This window comes from Myxocyprinus asiaticus, chromosome 26 (assembly GCF_019703515.2).
Source record: "Myxocyprinus asiaticus isolate MX2 ecotype Aquarium Trade chromosome 26, UBuf_Myxa_2, whole genome shotgun sequence".
Taxonomy (NCBI): Eukaryota; Metazoa; Chordata; class Actinopteri; order Cypriniformes; family Catostomidae; genus Myxocyprinus; species Myxocyprinus asiaticus.
The window spans coordinates 27,513,367-27,525,369 of NC_059369.1; the positions used below are offsets into that span (position 1 = coordinate 27,513,367).

Sequence of the window (12,003 nt, forward strand, 5' to 3'; positions counted from 1 at the left end):
TACACACACACCTACAGACAGACAGTGCTTCCCTATAAAGTAGCAGTATTTAATAGAGGTGCTAAAAGCAAGCCAATACATATTTGTTTTGAAATAAAACCCTTTATGATATGTGTGTAATTTCTACAATGTTAAAGGGGTCATGATAAAAGGAATTACATTTTCCTCGATCTTTTCACATGTAAGAGTTTTTTTTTTACTAGAAAAACTTACAGTACGTTTCAGAGCTCAAAACTTCCTCCTCATTGCAAAAATAGCATTTGTTGAAACCAAGCTGCCAAAAAGACTCGTTCTCTACTTCCTCCACTTTGTGATGTCACAGTGTGGTAGACATTTGCATCTGATCGCCTCCACAACAACATATCAATGCCTCCTTTATCGTATTACTTCCGTAGCCCCACCCAGTAATGGTGAGCATTGAGATGGCAAGTAGAGAGCAGGTCAGTCGAGAATCAAGAGCCAATCATAACGTTTACTGTCATGTCTTAAAGGAGAAGCAGCACCAAAAACGTACTGGTTACTTTTGTAACCTCCGTTTCCTGATGGAGGGAATGAGACGTTGTGTCGATGTAGTGACATTAGGGGTCACTCTTGGGAGCCCCAAACACTTCTGCTTTTTGAAAAAAGGCCAGTGGGAATTGGCGAGTGGAATTTGCATGCCACTCCCCCGGACATACGGGTATAAAAGGAGCTGGTATGCAACCACTCATTCAGGTTTTGTGTTGAGAAGCCGAGACAAGGTCCCCGCCATTTCAGCGGGTAGTTTAGTGTTGTGGCAAGAGGGACACAATGACTCGTTCCCTCCATCAGGGCATGGAGGTTACGAAAGTAACCAGGACGTTCCCTGTCTGTCACTTGCTCAATGTTGTGTCAATGTAGTGACACTAGGTGTCCCTATAAAAAAACGCCACAACTAGCTGAACTGTGTTGCATGGACTGGCGGTGAGAGACGGGCAGACCACTGTGTGCCTCGTAGCCAGCACACCAGGCCGTCACGTAACCTCCCCCAACATTCTTATGAGCGTCGAACGGTCCTTTGGAAACAAGTCGACTGCCCAACAATAGGGACAGGCTAGCCCAGCTGTGGCCTATTTTCCTCTTTTTTCTCCCCAAAAAGAGTGGAATTTGTTAACCGACTGAGGGCCATAAATGTCTACGTCAAGGGGGTGTCACTCCCAAAGGGAAGACACGCAGAGACCACACCCCGCCCGGGGGGGGGGTATTTTGAGTGGAAATACGTCACATGGTCTTACCGAGTCTTGTCAGAAGTATGTCATGTGGAGAAGTCACATGGTAGGTCCTACCAGAGGGGGGAGGAGTTTCTGCAAACATGGTGACCGGGGGCAGAGGGGCCTCTGCTCAAGGAAGATGCAGTTTACCGACAGGGAAACAGTTTAGTGGAAGATATCACACGGAGAGCACCTACCCCAGTACAGGGCCTAATTAGCACACGTACTGGTCCGGCAGTGAGTTTCTCCGCAAACTTGTCTGCCACAGAGCTAAGGAGGAAAGCCATCCAGGGATCACAGCTTGTAAACCCGACTGGGGGTCAAAAGCGCACTTCTTCACCTCAAGGGAGGGGAAAGACGCTATGCTCAAGTGGTACACCCGGCCAGCTGTCCCGGAACTTACCTGCTCGTACCTGACAATACATGGGATGAAACCGGCTCAAACTGGAGATTGTAGAACCTCTCAAAGGTGTTGGGTGTTGCCCAGCCCACTGCTCTGCAGATGTCTGCCAGAGGTGCTACCGGTCAGGGCCCAGGAGGCCGCTACACTCCTAGTAGGTGTGCTAATAACCCCACAGGGGGCGGCACATCCTGAGCGTGATATGCCATCACGATGGCATCAACGACCCAGTGGGCGATCCTCTGTTTGTCCCCTGAGAGTAACCTGTCATGACAGCGCGTCTTCTGTGGTGTTGAGGTCGCCCGGGATGTGAGTGGCTCGTAGCGACTTGAGGCGGGTGAGTTGTGACATGCAGCGGGAGCGCAGACTGCCTTGACGTGTTGTCTGTCCGGACCAACATGTGCTTGCCCTGGATCAACGGCTGGAACCTCCGCAGGGTGAGTAGTTCTGCCAACTCAAGGCAGTTGATGTGCATACGGCACACCAGCCCGTCTTGGAGGTGTCCGTCGTAACCACGACACATCTGGAGACCTGCTCTAGGGGAACCCCTGCCCGTAGAAATGCAAGGTAGTTCCAAGGGCTGAAGAGACGGCGACAGATCGGCGTGACGACCACGCGATGTGTCCCGTGATGCCATGCCCATCTCGGGACTTGAGTCTGAAGCCAGTGCTGAAGCAGTCTCATGTGCATCTACCCGAGCGGTGTGACCACCGCTGAGGATGCCATATACCCCAGGAGCCTCTGAAACATTTTCAGTGGAACCACTGTCTTCTGTCTGAACGCCTTCAGACAGTTCAGCACCGACTGGGCACGCTCGTTCGTGAGGCGCGCCGTCATCGAGACCAACTCCAAGCCGAGAAAAGAAATGCTCTGAACCGGGGAGAGCTTGCTCTTTTCCCAGTTGACCCGAAGCCCCAGTTGGCTGAGGTGCGTGAGCACCAGGTCCCTGTGCGCACACAACACATCCCGAGAGTGAGCTAGGTTTGGCCAGTCGTCGAGATAATTGAGGATGCGGATGCCCACTTCCCTTAGCGGGGCAAGGGCTGCCTCTGTGACCTTTGTGAAGATGTGAGGGAACCAGGACAGGCCGAAGGGGAGGACCTTGAACTGGTATGCCTGGCCCTCGAAAGCAAACCGCAGGAAGGGTCTGTGTCGAGGTAAGACCGAGACATGGAAGTACGTGTCCTTCAGGTCTACCGTCGCGAACCAATCTTGATGCCGGAGGCTCGCTAAATGCTAAAATGCGTTTTTGTGTCAGCATCTTGAACAGGAGTCTGTGCAAGTCCCGGTTCAGTACTCGCAGGTCCAAGATTGGCCACAACCCACTGCCTTTCTTCGGTACGATGAAGTAGGGTCTGTAAAACCCCTTCTTCATCTCGGCCAGAGGGACAGGCTCTATCGCACCCTTCCGTAGAAGGGTAGCGATCTCTGCACACAAGGTAGCAGCGTTCTTGCCCTTCACCGAGGTGAAGCAGACGGCGCTGAACCTGGGTGGTCGCCTGGCGAACTGAATCCAGGTCAGCCATCGTGACGGGTTGGAAAGCACGAGCCACGTGTCCAAACTCCGGGCGAGGGGGACCAAGGGGACAATCACATCGCCCGTACCGGTGGGTGGGGCCTCGAGGCGGGGCAGAGCCTGAGGTGCCACATCGAGGGGGCTCGAACCCCGTGGCCGTGCTGAGTCCAGAGACATCAACGCACTTACATGGCTCCTGACACCCACCATAAGATTGGTCAAGGAGGGGGGAGGAGGAATATCGTCCCCGCAGTCCATCGGAACCAACTCAGTGTGGGCATGTTTGTGCCACGGCTGGGCGCGCAGGGGTGGGGGGTCCGCTGCTGGAGCACCTGCCGAAATGGGATGGTGGACTGCTGTCATGACGACATGTGACCCAGGGAACAAGAAAACCACTCTTTTGTTGAAGTTTTGGGTACCGCAGCCTCTTGGGCATACGGTGAAAAATGAAACAAAAGATTCTCCTCCAGGCCCTCCACCGGGGGATGGAGTGGTCTGTCTACCAGCTCCATAGAAGCGGGTCTCCTCGTCCTTGGGTCGCCTGTCTCAGGGGCGCTTCGAAGCCTTCCTCGGGTTCTTGTCGGCTGGCCATGAGACAGGTGGTGTCTGCTTCCTGTGGTGGGCTCCACGCGGGGCCGGGCCGCGGGGGTGGGCTGCGGCAGAGCCGGTGCTGTTGCTGCAGGAGGACGCCCTTGGTGACGAGCACACAGGGTGCGGGGTCTTAAGCCGAGCCGGGGCAGGATGTGTTGAATAGCCTCCGTCTGCTGCTTCACTGCCAAGAACTGCTGGGCAACGTCCTCGACAGTTTCGCTGAACAGGCCAACCTGGGAAATGGGGGCGTCAAGGAACCATGCCTTGTCAGCCTCTCTCATCTTGACCAGGTTGAGCCAAAGTTGGCGCTCCCCCTTGGCCGCACCACCATCGTGAGTAGTGAGAGCTGAAAGATCGGGATCGGGTAGTAAAAGGTGCCCCCCATGATCTTGTCAGCTCCTCATGCACTTCCGGGAAGAAAGAGACTGGGGCGGGGCACGGCCGTGAGCGGCGCTCTGGGCCCAGGAACCAATCATCAAGCCGCGAGGTTTCAGGGGAGAGTGGAGGGTTCCACTCTAGCCCGACGCTTGTGGCTGCCCGGGAAAGCATGTCCGTCATCTCCACGTCGGCCTGAGACTGGGCAACCATACCCGAAGGAGGAAGCCCAGCCGAAGCCTCCGCGTCAGACTGGATGAGCCCGCTCTCCGATGCTGTGCTCGATAACTCATCGTCTTCCTGGGCCCTGAATAAGAGGTCGAACACACCCTGAGACGAGCCGGCGGTCTCATCCGAGAGCCCGACCGGGGCAAGCAAGCATGCTGAGGAATGGGAGGTCCGTGGGGGGTTACCCGGCAGAGGTGCTTCCATTGAAGTCCCCAAATCACCCCCAGTGCTAACCGACGCGGCCTCATACCCGTAGGTAGAAGGACCGAGGCGGGGAGCCGCTGGGGTGGCTTGCTTTTTTACGAAGGTAAGCCGCGACTGCAACGTTGCCATGGTCATGTTCTCGCAATATACTCTTTTAGAATATACTCTTTGTTTGCTCTGCCAAAAAGCTCAGGGGCGTTCTCTGCACTCAACGGGTGCAGAGGGGGAGAAGCCACTGAAATGCGCCGTAAATCCAGCAGTTTGATGTGAACGGAAGGGAGAATTGAATTCAGTGCACTGAATGCAACCGCTCGGCTCCGAAGAGAAAATCTGAATGAGTGGTTGCATACCAGCTCCTTTTATACCCGTATGTCCAGGAGAGTGGCATGCAAATTCCACTCGCCAATTCCCATTGGCCTTTTTTCAAAAAGCAGAGGTTGTTTGGGGCTCCCAAGAGTGACCCCTATTGTCACTACATCGACATAACGTTGAGTGAGTGACAGACAGGGAACCCTGTGTTTCTGACAGAGGGTCAGAATGAGGGTGGAAAACTATCATGTTTTACAAATAAATGACTATTTTTGGTGCAAAAATTTGACTAATAGTTTACTAATATTAAAAGTGAACCTCAAGGAACATATATAATAAAAAAGGCATGCCATGACCCCTTTAAAGGAATAAGCTCAATCAACAGCATTTGTGCCATAATGTTGATTACCACAAAAAATCATTTCGACTTGTCCCTCCATTTCTTTAAAAAAGCAAAAATTTAGGTTACAGTAAGGCATTTACTGTGCAATAGAAGTGAATAGGGCCAATTTTTGGAGGGTTTAAAGACAGAAATGTGAAGCTTTTAATTATTTAAAAGCACTTACATTATCATTAATTAAGGTCGTTATAGGGTTCACAAGGTTACGTCATCATGGCAACAAAGTGGTAAAATTGGATATAACTTTACACAGAAAATGTTAGTAAGCAATTTTATCACACTGAAATCATGTTAACACACATACTGTTTAAGTCTTGTGGCTGTACTTTTGAAATGAAAAGTGTTTTAATGTTTTCGCATTAGCCCCATTCACTTCCATTGTAAGTGCCTCACTGTAAATGCCAAAGTATACTTTGGTTGTCTGCATTGCTGATTGTTCTGTGCACAGTATGTGTGACACAAATTTCATCATCAGCACAGTCCGCACTGCCCAGATTTTCTCAACCTGTGGACGTTGTCAGGGGCGTAGCAATCATTTCAAAAGTGAGGGGGACAGAATGTTTAGCGCAAGACGATCATAACAGGCCCAGCGCCACAAGGGGGCAAAAGGGGGCATTGCCTCCTTAGATCTGATTTTTGCCCCCTCAATTTCAGTTTTGTTTTCATGGTCTACATAGGCCATATAAAGTAAATTACCATACCCATGTACTATAGATGCTATTCTTTTGTCACCTGTGGTCTTCCTTATTTCGTGGGGTGGGTAAACCAAGGCATGTAAACAACACATAGCATGTAAAATTTTCATTAGCATTATGAGGGCATGGTTTTGACAATCTAACCACAAAATTCAAGGAGAGTTGTATAACAAGTTACTTAGGAGATTCAATGGCAAATCAAGGAGATTGCAGCTGTTATGAAAAGGTAGGATCTCTATCATTACACGTTTAAAAGTGTTAAGCTGGTTGCCATCGGACAAGAAGCACCACACTGCATTGCAGGTAGGACAAGTCACATTTATCACTGTCACACAGGAGGCGTCGATGTGGTGCAGGTGGCAGTCCAAAAGTATAAATCTAGTCCCCATACACACAAAAGTTATGAAGGTTTTTGTACCTCTTCAAGAATGAACAAAGTGACATTGATGAGTTTGCAAGTTAGTGTATGAAACTACCGGTGTAACTACGCAAACTGAACAATTAAAAATGGCGTTGTTTATAAAGCAATTTTTCCTTATGAAGCCTTGAATAGGTTTCATTTAAGCTGTCAAACCACAAAAGACATAGTTGTAACTGAAAATACATTTTGTAGGCTATATGAAAGATACATATACACAATATATCATCCAGTGATGACTAGAGTAAATAATTTACATATGTCCTTTGATAATGATTTAAACATAACAAGTTACTGTTATGGCATCTCTGTTGTGTTGTGTGTGTGTTGCCTTTGCCAAGGAAGTGTTGACGTTTGCATTCAAAAATCTCTTTCTTAAGTGTATCCTCAATGTAAAGTTAAGCCTCCTTGACAATTTCTCAAGGCCCCTCAGTCATTTCGGCCAGCAGCTGGGTCTGAATCATAAGAACTTAAGATACAGTGCATTCAGAAAGTATTCAGATCCTTCATTTTTTCACATTTTGTTATGTTGCAGCCTTACAGTATGATAAAATGCTTTAAATTATTTCTTTTTTCACATCAGTCTACACTCCATACCCCATAATAACAAAGCAAAAACCAGATTTATTAAAAAGAAAAAAACTGTCACATTGACATAAGTATTCAGACCCTTTGCTATGACACTTGAAATTTAGCTCAGGTGCATCCCATTTCTCTGGATCATCTTTGAGATGTTTCTACACTTTGATTGGAGTCCGGCTGTGGAAAATTCAATTGATAATTTTCATAATTTGGAAAGGCACACACCTATCCAAATAAGGCCTCACAGCTGAAAATGCATATCAGAGCAAAATTCAAGCCATGAGGTCAAAGGAACTGCCTCAGAGCTCAGAGAATTGTGTTGAGGCACAGATTTGGGGAAGGCTAAAAAAAGATTTGGCTGCATTGAAGGTTCCCAAGAGCACAGTGGCCTCCATAATTCTTAAATGGAAGAAGTTTCAATCAGGACTCAAATCAGAACAATCAGGACTCTTCCTAGGGCTGGCCCTAGAAGAGCCTTGGTAAGAGAGGCGACCAAGAATGCGATGGTCACTCTGGTTGAGGTCCAGAGATCATGTGTAGAGATGGGAGAAACTTGCAGAAGGATATCCATCACTGCAACACTCCACAGATCTGGGCTTTATGGCAGAGTGGCCAGACGGAAGACTTTCCTCAGTGCAAGACACATGAAAGTCAGCTTGGAATTTGCAAAAAAAGCACCTAAGGGACTCTCAGACTGTGAGAAACAAGATTCTCTGGTCTGAAGAAATAAAGATTGAACTGTTTGGCCTCAGTTCCAAGCATCATGTCTGGAGGAAACCAGGCACCGCTCATCACCTGCGCAGTACCATCCCAACAGTGAAGCATGGTGGTGGTAGCATGCTGTGGGGGTGTTATTTAGCAGCAAAGACTGGTCAGGGTTGTAGGAAAGCTGAACGCAAAAACCATATATATATATATGTGGATATATATTGTTAAACAACAATACTGCCCTTCAAAGGCAAAACACAGTATCAACATATTTTGTCAAAACTGAGTTTTGACTGGGGTCTTTTACACTCTTTTATGTGCTTTTTTGTGGTAACATCTAAATTACTGGTAACTGGTTTGATTAAAGTAAAAAATATGATTTAACATAACTGAATTAACTACATAAGGTTACACCACAAAAAAAAAAAAAAAAAGCTTTAAGGATTAGATCAAGTAGAAAAAGCTCCTTATGATTAACATCATCATGGACTTTAAAGGGAATAAAAACTCCGCCGTGAACACCGCTGCCTCTCTCCTGGATGAGCTAAATACTTTTTATGCTCGTTTTGAGGGAAATAAGGGTTTTGAGAGAGTTCTTGCGGCCGAAGCTACAGAGGTTAGTTTACTCTCCGTCTCTGTAGCGGATGTAACCCGATCCTTCCGACGGGTGAATATCCGCAAGGCCGCGGGTCCAGACGGCATTCCGGGCCCCATCATCAGAGTGTGCGCGACCAACTGGCTGGTGTTTTTACGGACATTTTCAACCTTTCCCTCTCTTTGTCTGTAATCCTCACATGCTTTAAAACGTCCACCATTGTGCCTGTTCCAAAGCAATCCAAAATCACTTGCTTAAATGACTGGCATCCTGTTGCTCTGACCCCCATCATCAGCAAATGCTTTGAGAGACTAATCAGAGATTACATCTGCTCTGTGCTGCCTCCCTCACTAGACCCATTGCAGTTTGCTTACCGCAACAACCGCTCCACTGATGATGCCATTGCATTTACAATACACACTGCTCTCTCCCACCTGGAAAAAAAGAACACTTATGTGAGAATGCTGTTTGTAGACTACAGCTCAGCATTCAAAACCATAGTGCCCTCCAAGCTTGATGAGAAACTCCGGGCTCTGGGCTTAAACAGCTCGCTGTGCAGCTGGATCCAGGACTTCCTGTCAAGCAGACGCCAGGTGGTTAGAATGGGCAGCAACATCTCCTCATCACTGACCCTCAACACTGGAGCCCCGCAGGGCTGTGTTCTCAGCCCACTCCTGTATTCCCTGTACACACATGACTGTGTGGCAACACACAGCTCCAATGCCATCATTAAGTATGCTGATGATACGACGGTGGTAGGTCTGATCACTGACAATGATGAAACAGCCTACAGAGAGGAGGTGCACACTCTGACACACTGATGTCAGGAGCACAACCTCTCCCTCAACATCAGTAAGACAAAGGAGCTTGTGGTGGACTTCAGGAGAAGAGATAGAGAACACAGTCCTATCACCATTAATGGAGAACCAGTGGAGAGAGTCAGCAGCTTCAAGTTCCTCAGTGTCCACATCACTGAGGAACTAACATGGTCCATCCACACTGAAGCCGTTGTGAAGAAGGCTCATCAGCGCCTCTTCTTCCTGAGATGGCTGAGGAAGTTTGGAATGAACCGCCACATCCTCACACGGTTCTACACCTGCACTGTAGAAAGCATCCTGACTGGCTGCATCTTCGCCTGGTACGGCAATAGCACAGCCCACAACCGCAAAGCACTGCAAAGGGTGGTGCAAACTGCCAGACACATCATCGGAGGTAAGCTTCCCTCCCTCCAGGACGTACAGTATATACCAGGCGGTGTGTGAAAAAAGCTCGGAGGATCATCAGAGACTCCAGCCACCCGAGCCATGGGCTGTTCTCACTGCTACCATCAGGCAGGCGGTATCGCAGCATCAGGACCCCCACCAGCCGACTTCATGATAGCTTCGTCCCCCAAGCAATCAGACTTTTGAACTCTTGATCTCCTACGATCAAAATAAATCAGCACTGCACTTTATTACTCTTACTCTTATATCTCACACCGGACTGTCATAAATTATATTATTATTATATTATATTCTCTCTTAACAACACACTGGCAACTGACAGCCTGAATGTCAATACAGTACAATACAACCTACTGTACTTTATATACTATATACACTTTTTTTATTGTATAATGTGTATTCTATATTGTGTGTATTGTATACTGTACATTGTATGTTATTATTTGTATATTGTGTTGTGTGTAATTATGTGTATATTAGATTTTAAATTGTGTTGTAAATCTGATGTCTATTGTAAATTGGTATATTCACTGTCACGACTACTGTGTTGCTCAGAACTGCACCCAAGAATTTCACACACTATTGCACTTGTGTATATGGTCGTGTGACAATAAAAGTGATTTGATTTGACAATGCAGGTTACCACTTTTTTACAGTGATCTCTCCTGCAACAGATGGGTTCAACTATCCTAAGATTCAGGGAAAATGAAGAGTGAAGATTTGATGATGAACATTTTGATGGAAAATCAAAAAACTTTGAAGCCAGTTTTCTCAGTTTCAGTGTTCGCATAGTTACTGCATTATGCCTTTGTGGGGAAACTCCACCTGCTACCCTTCCTCGCATATTATACTTTATTCAAGGACCGGTTAGCAGTCGTGGATCGCAGACGATCGTCTTGCAGCTCGCACCACGACAGATTATCACCTCATGCAGATTATCAGATTATCACCTTGTGTGTTTGTTTGAGGAACCCGTCCAGCCCCAGAAATTACGCTCTTCAACTTTAATAACAAATATAACTAGAACAGAAAGCTGCACAATACTTTTCTACCATGTAAAAAGTCAACACAACCAAGCATGATAAAGGCTCCTTTGACAGGTAACACTTACCTTCAGAAACATCATCTCCAACATGTTTTCTTATTTGACAACTGTGACAGCTTGTCAAAGTGGCAGCATGGCAGATTGAGGGGGTGGAGAGAGAGAGAGAGAGAGAGAGAGAGAGAGAGAGAGAGAGAGAGAGAGAGAGAGAGAGAGAGAAGGGGGTGGGGGAGCTACTGAGGGAAGAAGGGAGGTAGGAAGATTTAAAAGGATCCCGAGAGAAAATCTCATTTAATTACTCTTCAGTGGCTATGGCACAAATTGACTGAACCCTGTCGGTAGCCTGTTACAGACAGCCCTTTCTCCTCCAAGAGCACTTCACAGATTTTTGTTTGAGCCGTCAGCTGACTGTGATAGGAGTTGCAGTGTAGAGGGGTGGCAGATCTCTTTTTGTCTCTAATGCATGCATCAGAGCAGACTTATTATCTAGCCTATTCCTATGGACCGGCAGGGAAAATATTTCTGTAGTTAATAGAGGTGAATTAAGGTTAAAGCGCAACCATGTTGATCTTCCAGCATAGCACAATGGAAAAACCAAGTGATTCCAGTCACTTTCCCTAGATTGCTCTGGCCAAGATCAAAATATCACCAAAACTTTCTGAGACCCATTCAATACATGAGAAGGCTTTCAAATGTATATAGGCAGTATCTGTAAAGTTTTACTGTCCCATGAGATCAGCAGTGTTAGAAGCAGTGGTTGAATTGTCATTTTTGGGTGACAATCCCTTTAATTAGCTTGTCCAGGCCCAGTAGCTAGACCAGCACTAGACCATCAAACGAGTCTGGACCAGCATGGAAATGCATGCTGGTCTAAGCTTGTATGTTCAACGGGAGCCAGACAGCCTTATCCAGAACCACATATAACCAAAATCAATCTTGTTGCCCTCACTTGAAAGAATTGTTTACATTAGTGTCATGTGATTTGTCTGTATGATAATATAGCTTCAAAATTGGGAAATGACAGCAAGCTATTAGGTAGCTACGCAATGCCTTTAAATGCCTGGTTATTTTTTTATACATGTACTGGTAAAAATTAGGTACTGTATAATGTAAATCTGGAGCAGATGGCAGAGAAGCCTATATGTTTACCCCGTAAGGTAACTGCCTCAAAAAGTCTGCCAATCACATTCAGTTCATTTTGACTTATTCAAAGCAATCATTTAATGTGGCTGATTAGTGCTTGGCATTTGCATAGAATATGCCGAAGACAATTATGATACAGAAATCCCAAGCAGCATTTTAAAAAGCTCCTAATATAAATGAGTCACCCATTTTGCTGGAAAACACGATAGCAGATCACTGCACACGCACTCACACCACATTACACAAACACACACACTCTTCTTTTCTCACTATCACACACTAAAAGACACACAAAGATAGACAAACACACCCTCATTCTAAACCCCACATTCCTATTTTCTCTCT

General features: G+C 46.8%; 1 protein-coding gene across 1 annotated transcript in view; it reads left to right on the forward strand.

Annotated features, from left to right (window-relative positions):
- LOC127417422 (peptidyl-prolyl cis-trans isomerase FKBP8-like) overlaps nt 1–12,003 on the forward strand; it is a 76,756-nt gene that overhangs the window by 8,741 nt on the left and 56,012 nt on the right. The window lies entirely within an intron of this gene.